Genomic DNA, 10,672 nt, shown 5'->3' with positions numbered 1-10,672 from the left:
CGCTGTTCTTCCACCTTCAGGAGTCCTACTGCAGATGGGTTCTCTGATAGTCCAGGCAAGGTGTTCAATTGCTTAATATCCTCTGCCTCCACAGCAGCTATTCCAAAAGCCCACCTGAGTCCCTTTGGGTCTTTGTAATAGCCTAGACAAAGGAAGTCTATGCCCAGAATACACGGGGCCTCTGGGCCAGTCACAATGGGATGTTTCTGCCACTCTTCCCCAGTCAGGCTCACCTTGGCTTCCAACAGAGTCAACTGCTGCAATCCCCCCGTCACCCCAGCAATGGAAACAGGTTCTGTCCCCACATGTCCTGATGGCATTAGGGTACACTGTGCACCAGTATCAACTAAAGCTTCGTATTTTTGTGGCTCTGATATGCCAGGCCATCGGATCCACACCGTCCAAAAGACCCGGTTTTCCCGTGCCTCTTCCTGGCTAGAGGCAGGGCCCCTCCAGCACTGGTCATCCTCTCCTCCCTGGGCATACATGCTAGAGGTTCCTTCAAGGGGATCATCTTCTTTTCTGCAATATCTGGCAGTTTGGTGACGGGAGGTTGAGGCTACCTTCACTTTAGTGGAACCTTTCTGGTTAATGGTTCCCTCCCTGAGTTGACGCACTCGTGCTGCCAGGGCAGAAGTGGGTTTCCCATCTGTAAGAGACGGTCCGAAGATTCCCTCATCTGTCTCACAACCGTCTCAAGGACAGAGACTGAGACCCTGAATATCACAAGGGACTTGGTTTGGGGGTTTGGGCCTAGCTGAAATGGATGTTTGCTCAGTGATTGTTTGCAGGACGTTGCACGGTACACTGCTCTCGTTCCTGCTGGTGAGCAGAGGCTTGGTAACCTGCGCAACGGGTTTTCCACGACTCATGGCTCTCATTCCTGCTGGTGAGCAGAGGTTTGTGTGTGGTACCCTGTGCAACGGGTTTTCCACAACACCTTGTCCTTGTTCCTGCTGGTGAGCAAAGACTTGCAAGACATGGATCGCTCTGTACCCTACACCTGCTCCCTGCGCAATGGAATTCATCACAATGATCATCAATCTCATCTGGTTTTGGCCCTGCACCCCTCGCTTTGCAAAAGACTATAAAATTATACCCCAAACTTACCTTCCTTTGAGATCTCCCCAACGGACAGAACACTCTGCGTCGTTGGATGGCTGAGTGGACTTCGACGTTGGTAGCTGTAATCCCCTTACTCTCTTTTCCTTATGCTTTGCTTTCTCTTTTCTTTCCCTCTATCGCATATTATGAGCACTCAATAAACTGTGTTTTCTTGTTTAAGTCCTTGGTTTGCTGATAATCTTTTGTACTCTAAGACCGGCTAAAAGAACCACATCACGAATCCCACCTTGCGGATCGTGACACCATCCCACTTCCCATGTCTTCTCCAAGGTCATGTAGAAAGAACCACAGTTCAGTTCATGAGGTGTACCCTCCCTCTCTAGCTGGGGGACGCTGGGCTTGGAGTTTTGGGCTTGTGACCCGCACTGGTGCCATATGGGAACTGCTCTTCCTCATCTCTTCCCTCATTTCCCTCATCTCCTCTTTGAGTTCCTTAATCACAGCGGAAATCTTAGCCTGCTGCGGGCCATGGACCATACTGGCAAAATGTCTAAGCCTGGTCCCACCGTCTCTCGGCTGTTACCGGCATTAATCATTGCAATATAGGTGGTGTAGTCACGTGGCCCTAGATTTGCCAGACTCCACAACATCTGCCCAGTGCACCTGACTTTGCCGGGGTCATTATCATGCTGTCCACCCCTCCCAAAGAGGACCTCTAATATCGCCACTTCTCTCAGCTGTTGGATCCCTTCCTCAATGGTTTTCCAGTCCCTTCTGTGATAGTGCTCTTCCATTCTCTCTCTGTGGACAAACCTCTCTCTTACACTCATCAAAAGCCACTCCCAGAGGGAAAGGGGCCCTTGCTCCCTGACAAATACCTGATTCACACCTGAGTCCTGGGTCAAGGGTCCCACATTCCTTGCCTCACCACCATCCAGCTGCACACCTGTACCCATAAGGTCCCAGACCTGAAGTAACCAGGCTGTATAAGGCTCAAGCCCCCGCCTCAAAATGTCTTTTTGTAACTTACGGAGACTGTCATATGTCAGAGACTCAGTGATGATTTCAACTTCTGGCTCCCCTGTGGGTTGTGAGGGCCCTCCTTTCTTATCCTTATCAACAGGGTGCTGTGATTTCATCTTAGACTTCCTCGTTTCCACAGGGGCAACAGCTGCTGGCTGTGACTGCCCTTGTGGTTCAGCTGGAACCTGGACGGTTGTAACGTCTGTGGGTTCCACTGCTGCACCATCAGACTGTCCCTCTTCGAGGCAGGGGGAGGGTTTCCCAGCAGCTGAGGAAATGCACTCCTTTAGCATCTGGCCCATCTCATGCATCTGCTTCACCAGAACCCCCACCCACTCTGGGTGGTTCATTTCTGAGGTGGGCTGTGGGGCTGTGCCGGGCTCTGGAGCAGCACCCCCTGTCTCTGGGGCTGTGCCAGGCTCTGGGGCAGCACTCCCTGTCTCTTTCCCTTTATCTCTGAAGGCTAAGTAGAACAGGCCTATCAGTACCACCAGCCACTGTATGATGTCATTAGCATTCAGAGAAGATTTTAACCCTTTGAAAACTGGCGGGGTAGGCCCAAGGAACTGGGTGAAAGGTTGGGAGAAAATTTCCTCAGCTATCTTTTCCTCCCAGTAGGTACCATTATTAAAGTAACCCAAAAACCATCCAGTTAGTGTGTGACAGCTCTGAATCCATGAGCCCGCTGTCCAGAGGACGTTAAACATCCATGAATTCCTCACCTTATTGTTATAAATGCAAAGGCAATTTCGGGTTATATAAAAGAGAAAATTTATTATCAAACAATAATAAATTTGAACAACGAGAAAAAAACACAATAAAATAAGCAGCGCAGCGCTGGGTGGACAGGGTCTATAGGCAAGGTATAGGTGCTCCCAAATCCACGCCTGAGAGTCCCTTGGCCTGGGTTTTTATAGGCAGTTTGTGTCCTGAGGCCAAATTCCAAGCAGGCACCCTTTGTTAAGAGGTTCTTGATTGTTCGAAGAATAGATTTCCTGGCACTGGAGAATAGGGTCAATAGACGTTGGGTAGAGGCTCCTCATATGTAAAGAGGTCCAGGATGTCTTTTTGATATCATTTTGGTCCGGGCCATTAGGGTGGAGTGGTGGGACCCATCCTGGAGCCGATGGCTATCTCGGCTGTCTCCTCTTCCTTTGTCTAGTTTTTCCATTTTTCTCCAACACAGGTGGGCAGGGCGGAGATGCTCGGGCTCGGCGATATCTCGTCCGGGCCGTTCCTTTGTTTGTTCGATGGCCCATGTCCTGTCCATTCTTTCGGGGCTGATGTGCCTGCTTGTGATTGTTATCTGGGTACTTGGCTGCAATCTGTCGCCTCTCGGAGGAGAATCACGACCAGATCCGGAGAAGGACTTATTCCCATTATATGTTATATTTTTATGACATCGCAATCACATATATATTTTAATTATACCTTTACAAATTTTTACTCATAGATTAATTTATTACAGTCCCCCGCCTAATAATTTATCACATTAAAAATTCGTATTTTATTAAACTGTTACTGTAGGAGGAATATTTTGCATTTCTCCTAATCTATTTTGTTTTCTTTTCAAACTTTTCCAAGGCCTTAAGTGCATTTTTATTTTCCGTCTCCTCTTCTAACTTCATTAGTTTAGAAAGAGGAGCTGTTTTCCCTTGTGCTTTTTCCGGGTCTATTGGGAGGACGGCAATTTGCATTCCTTGTACTACAGAATGTATCAATCTGATCAGACAAGGAATTAAACAAGGTAGAAAAATGATTCCGGCAACCAAACACCCTATAAAGAACACTAGTTTCTTCCACCAAGCCCCCTGTCCAAATATTTGCTCCCACCAGGAGGCTTGTAAAATGGAATTCCATTTCTGGACCGGCACATGTGCCACCTTTTTTATTTCAGCCACTAGTCCCTTTATAGTTTCTCCATAGTCATCTATTTCCATGCAACACTCGGATTCATTGTATCTTCCACACACTCCTCCCTCCTCGGCTAGCAAATAGTCGAGAGCTAATCTATTTTGATATACAAAGGCTCTCATCTGCGAATGTTGTTTTGCTAGGAGTCCTAGGGCTTCTGAAGTGTGGTTTGAGACTACTTCTACTACAGCCTGCAACCTAATAAGCCGATTGAGGAGATAAATGGGAGTTCGGTAACCCCAACTGCCGTCATTTGCCCATGTGGCGGGCCCATAATATTGAATGATCCTCTCGGCAGGCCATTCCTCCCCTTTCCACTTATGATTGCCTCCCGCCATCGGTAGTTCTCGCTTTAATTCCCTCTTTTGTCGTGCTAACGTTTCAAAGAGGGGAGCACCTAAAGACTTACTTTCATCTTTAGGTAACGTGAAGAAAAAGGGCCGAATTATCCCAAGTGTGCAGGATCCTTTCCACTTCCTTGGTAATTCACTGTATGCCTTTTTCCCGCATATCCAGTAAATTCCGTCCGGTGCCTCCCAACCTTGGTTTGTTTTCGCCGGATCCTCCCAATATTCCCTCAGGCCTTTAAATGCATGGAAGGGGTTGGCCCCAGGATTTTTATTCCAACAGAGTCCAATTATGTCTACCCATTAGCAGTTATTCTCCCGAGAGTGGCTCCAATAACCCTCGGGTGGTTCTGGTTGCCAGACCTTTGTTTTGCTATCTGAATTTACCGTGAGAGTATTCACACACGGGGTGTACCCTACCAAATCGGTAAATTCCCTCCCTTCCCGACTAATGCAGAAAGTTCCAATTATTCTTTTATCAATTACCCATCCCTCGGGTCTCCGAGTAGTTCTGGATAATTTTAGTCCTGTCCATTTTAGCAATTGTTCTGGGGTTAATTCCTCTCCCTTCCATGGCCATCTTTCGGCCGATTTTAAACCACCACATATCCAACAGTTAGATAGACCTAATTCGGTGGCAATTTCTTGCATTAGATCTATAAATAGGTTCTGGTTGGGGCTGGGCAACCCCCAATTATCATATTGTTTTTCCAACTGTTCATACTGCTCACTGAGAGAGTTTAGCCTCTCTTGTTCTAATCTCCTTTTCTTATTTTCCATTTCTCGTCTTTTTAGCTCCAGTGTTAGCTGTTTTATTTTACTTTCAGGGTCTAACCCTTCCTCATCTTTAGAAAAACAGAATACCTGGTCGAACTGTAAACATACTCGATCATCATTGCTTTTTAACAAATCTAATATTATAGGTTCGTTATTAAAAGAAGTTTTCATTACATGTTTTAAATTTTTCCCTTCCCAATACATTTTTCCCCCAATAGTACACGGTTTTAAGTTTGCTTTATTGTAGCAAAGAGGGTTGACTTGAAAATAAGCTATAAAAGTTGATTGCCTCTTCCCCCCAATCCAGACAGTTTTGTTACACTGTCCACAGACCGAAATTGGAGGGACTCCCCTTCTCTCTCTTTTGTTTCGGAGGTGGGTCGTTTGAATCTTTTGTTCTTTCGAGGTCCGAAATTGCTTTTCCATAATACTTGCTCCTGGGTTGGAGCACCAAACCTTTCCCTTTAATTTACACAGATTCAATTGGGAATCATTCGACCAGCATACCCCTGCGTGCAGTTCCGGAGGACAGTCGATCAATCGCTCGGTTTCTGTGGCTGTCCAGCACTGCTCACACTTCCCCGGGGGACTCTCCCCCGGAGGCGCCTCGGGACTCGTTCCCTCGGCCAAGCACATGGCTAGGTTCAGGATCATCAGGATTCCCCACCATTGCATCCCTCTGCCATGCCCTTCGCCCGTATAGGAACATACGGCGGGGGTAACCATCTTCTCGGCAGCAGGGACTGTCTTCAGGGGCCCTTGAAGTCCTGATGGCGTACCTTCTCTTAAAGGTAGCCCACCGAGATGCTTTGATCAGGTCAATCCTACACGGTACGTTTACTGTTTGGCGGCACTCGATCACTAGAGGTTCTGCTTTGCAGTCGAGTTTCCCTCTCAGTCCTTTTTGGAAAAATTGAAACCACTCAGGAGAGTCTAGTTCCAACAAGCCCGCCCGGATAGCAAGTATCAGGAAACGATTGGTCTGGTCTAATTCCTTTTCTAGGCACTGGTTACACAAACCCCTAGGTTGGTTCCCTCCTAAGCAATGAGCCACCCAAATTTGCTTACAATAAGCACACTCAAAGTGTACAAATGGAAAACAGTAACAATCGGAATTTATACAACTTATCTGTCCTTTGCTTGTCATTTGTGGTGACGCCGAAACTTGATTTTCAATTCTCCCAGAGGGGTAGTGACCTTCCACTCAGAAGAATTGTAATCCGTGACCTTTTTTGCCCGAGAAGAGTGTGTCCACCCCTTCTCGGCAGTTCGAATTGCGGTATCTGTAGTCAGAAGGATGAGAAATGGACCTTCCCAATGAGGACTGAGGGGGAGCTCCTTCCACACCTTGATCAGTACTTTATCTCCCGGTCGAATCTGATGGATTGGAAATCCCAATGTTGTGCTTTGGGGAATCAATCCTCTTCTTCTTAATTCCTGTAAGTTTTTATTGATAGAAATAAGATACGGTTGGATTCGCACATCCTCTACTTGAGGATGGGCTACCGGCATTCCATGCTTATATGGCATTCCAGATAGCATTTCAAAGGGGGATAATCCTGTTCCAGAATGTGGCATGGTTCTGATATTCAACAATGTCAGGGGAAAACATTTGATCCAGGACATCTTTGTTTCAATCATCAGTTTAGATAACTGTGATTTCAATGTTTGATTCATTCTTTCCACTTGCCCCGAACTCTGAGGATGCCAGGGGGTGTGATATTGCCACCTTATTCCTAATGCTTCTGATAATTGTTTAATGATTTTCGAAGTAAAATGCGTGCCTTGATCTGAATCAATATGGTCCACTATCCCATATCTGGGAATTATTTCTTCTAGTAAAATTTTTGACACCGTTTGGACGGTAGCCTTTGCTCTGGGAAAAGCCTCTACCCAATGTGTTAACTTATCTACAATTACCAGCACATATTTATTCCTACCAATTTTTGGTAGTTCTGTGAAATCTACTTGGATTCTTTCAAACGGCCGGTATGAGAGCGGCCGGCTTCCCCAAGTTGATTGTTTAAAATTTGCCCGATTCACCTTCTGGCATATCACACACCCCTGTACCTCTTGTTTGGCAAGTTCAAAGATTCCTTTGCATCCAAAAAAACTTTAAGAATTGTTCTGCCAATGCCCTGGTTCCCCAATGTGTCTGTTCGTGCAACCTTCTGAGTATTCCCTTGGCTATTCCCTTTGGGACTAACTCTCTCCCGTCCGGTAACCACCATTTACCTTTTTCGAGGTAGCCTCCTACCCTTTTGAATTCTTCCAGCTCCTTTTCCGAGGGGAGCATGGAAACCTCTGGTGATTCCTTTGGGACTATCTCAGGAATACTTACTGTTAACAAAGCCGCTTGTTTTGCTTCTTTGTCTGCCCAATTGTTCCCCCTTGTGTGAAATTGCCACCCAGTTTGGTGTCCTTTCACGTGAACAACCGATATCTCTTGTGGCTCTCTGACTGCTTCCAAAATTTGCCTGATTATTTCTCCGTGTATTAATCCCTTCCCTTTCGTGTTAATCAAACCCCTTTCTTCCCATATTTTTCCAAAAGTATGAACCACTCCAAATGCATACCTTGAATCCGTGTAAATGGTCCCCCTTTTTCCTTTTAAACCCTGAAGAGCTCTTAGGAGAGCATACAGCTCACAAGCCTGTGCAGACCAGCTTGCCTGCAGTGGGCCCGATTCTATAGTTTGCCCTGTCATGCCGTTTATGATGGCGTATCCTGATTTTCGCTTTCCTTCAACTACCCTTGAGGAACCGTCAATGAACCATTTCTCCCCTCCTTCCAGTTCCTGATCCTGCAAGTCCGGTCTTACCTTGGTTTGCAGTTCTACTGTCTCAATACAATTATGAATTAGCTTTCCTGTTGGTTCTCCAAACAAAAACTGCGTGGGATTCTGTGCAGTAGTTGTTTTTAGTTCCAGACCCGGTGAACTGATTAACATGGCTTCATATTTCAGAAGCCTTGAATCGGTTAACCATTTCTCCGCTTTCTGTTGTAAGATATTTCTTACATCGTGTGGGGTGTAAACTACCAAGGGGGCTCCAAAAGTTATCTTTTTAGCTTCCCCAACCAACAGAGCTACTGCCACAATTGCTTGCAGGCAAGTAGGCCAGCCCCGACTAACTGGATCTAGGATTTTTGACAAAAATCCTATGGGCTTTTTCTTTTCTGCCCATTCCTGGGTCAAAACTCCTTGTGCTGTTTGTCCACTCACGTCCACAAACAACTGGAACTCTTTATTAGTGTCTGGCAAAGTTAATACTGGGGTAGTTATGAGAGCATTCTTTAATTCTTGAAATTTAACTTCATCCTGCACCGTCCATTTCAATCTATCAGTGTTTAACCTTTCATACAGAAATTTTACCTTTTCACTAAATCCTTCAATCCATTGTCTGCAATATCTCAGGAGCCCCAAAAATTGTCTTATCTGTCTTTTTGTTTTTGGGGCAGGGAGTGCAAGAATCCCTGCCACTCTCTCAGGGTCTAATTTCTTTTTCCCTTGAGATATCCAATGACCAAGGTATTTTACTTCGGGCTCTGTGAATTGCAATTTGGATTTTGATACTTTTAGCCCCTTCTGTCCCAAGAAATTCAGTAAAGAAATCGTGCTTTTCTTCACCTTTTCTTCCGTCGTTCCGGCAATTAACAAGTCATCTACATATTGTAACAATTTTGTCCCCTCCTCTGGAATGAATTGGGTGAGTAGTTGTTCCAGAGCCTGTCTGAACAGATTTGGGGATTCTACAAACCCCTGGGGGAGGACCGTCCACCTCAGCTGTTGCTTTCGGTTTGTGTCCGGGTCCTCCCACTGAAAGGCGAAGAAATTTCTACTCCTTTCCTCCAGAGGACAGGTCCAGAAGGCGTCTTTTAAATCAATTACACTATACCATACATCCTCAGGTGAGAGTCTGTTTAGCAAAGTATAAGGATTCGCCACTACCGGGAATCTGGTTCGGGTCCTAGCATTTACTGCTCTAAGATCCTGGACCAATCGGAAGCTCCCATCCGCTTTCTTTACTGACAGGATGGGGGTGTTGTGTTGGGACATACAGGGTTCGAGAGTACCTCCTTTGAGAAGGTCATCAATTACTACTTTCAGACCCCTTCTCCCTTCTATCGGGATTGGGTATTGTTTGACCCTTATCGGTTCTTCGGGATTCTCTATTTCAATTTTAATGGGGGTAATATTCAGCTTTCCCACCTCCCCTTTAGAGTGCCACACTTTGGGGTCAATTTCCCTTTCATCTTTTGGGGTTAACTTGAATATCTTTATTACCAATTCGGAATTTCTTACAGCAATATTTATACCTAGTGCAATAATCATATCTCTCCCTAATAAATTATAATCAGCTTCTTCTACTAGTAGCAAGTTTCCCAAACATACCTTATTGTGTGATTCAATTTCTACATCTTTTATTACCGAGACTTTGAAGGGATCTCCCTTAGCACCAATTACGACAACTTTTTCTTTGCTTGCCACACATCCCTTTGGTAACTTTTGCAAGGTGCTTCTTTCAGCACCCGTATCAACCAGGAAGTTTATTTCCTGGCGGTGGGGACCCACTTTCAACTTTATCAAGGGCTCCTTTGCTGTTTCTGTCCCCATGTGAAAAAGCCCAAGACATCCCTAATCCTCTTGAAATACCTTTTCATCTTTTAATTTCTGCCTGCAGTCCCTCTGGATATGCCCTACCTTTTTGCAGTAGTAGCACTCCGGAAGATCCTTCCGGGGAGTGGGACCGCCTTGATAAAACCTCTTTTGCCTTTTCGGTACAGTTTTAAACTTACCGCTTATCTGATCTTTCTTTTGTACTTCCTTTACTGCAGCCACCAATATTTTAGCCTGGTGTTTCTGCTTTTCATCCTCTCTCCTCATGTAAATCTTTTGAGCTTCTCTTAAAAGCTCTTGGAGACTTTTCTCCTGCCACCCATCTATCTTTTCCAATTTCCGCCTGATATCTTCCCATGATTTTGCCACAAATTGGGTTTTAAGCAGGACTTCCCCCACCAGAGAGCTAGGGTCAGTTCCAGAGTAGATCTGCAAACTCAACCGCAATCTCTCTAACCATTCGGTAGGTGTCTCCTCCTTTCCCTGGCATTCCCTAAATGCTTTACTAATATTCTGCCCGCGGGGTACTGCCTCTCTTATTCCTTGCACGATTAGATTTCTCAGATCAATCATGCTCCTCCTACCTTCCTCCGTCTGGGCATTCCAACTCGGGCTCATACTGGGCCACTTCTGGTCACCTGGTGTCCCCTGTGGGTTACGCCGTTCCCAGTCTCTGATACCTGCCTGTTTCATCATTTCTCTTTCTTCTTGGCTAAACAGTGATCTCAGGATGGCCATGAGATTTTCGTAGGTATATATGCTACTTCCCAAGAATTCATCCAACCTCTCAGCCACCCCAAATGGATCATCTAACAATCGCCCCATTTCCTTTTTAAACGCCCGCACATCCCCTGAATTGAGGGGAACATTTACAAATCCGATAACTCCTGGGGCTGTTGGTACCCCTCTGAGAGGGAACATATGGTGT

The sequence above is a fragment of the Cyanistes caeruleus genome, unplaced genomic scaffold (assembly GCF_971803275.1).
Source record: "Cyanistes caeruleus unplaced genomic scaffold, bCyaCae1.hap1.1 HAP1_SCAFFOLD_288, whole genome shotgun sequence".
Lineage (NCBI taxonomy): Eukaryota > Metazoa > Chordata > Aves > Passeriformes > Paridae > Cyanistes > Cyanistes caeruleus.
The sequence above is the reverse complement of the archived record's forward strand: the minus strand, read 5'-3'. Positions refer to the sequence as shown.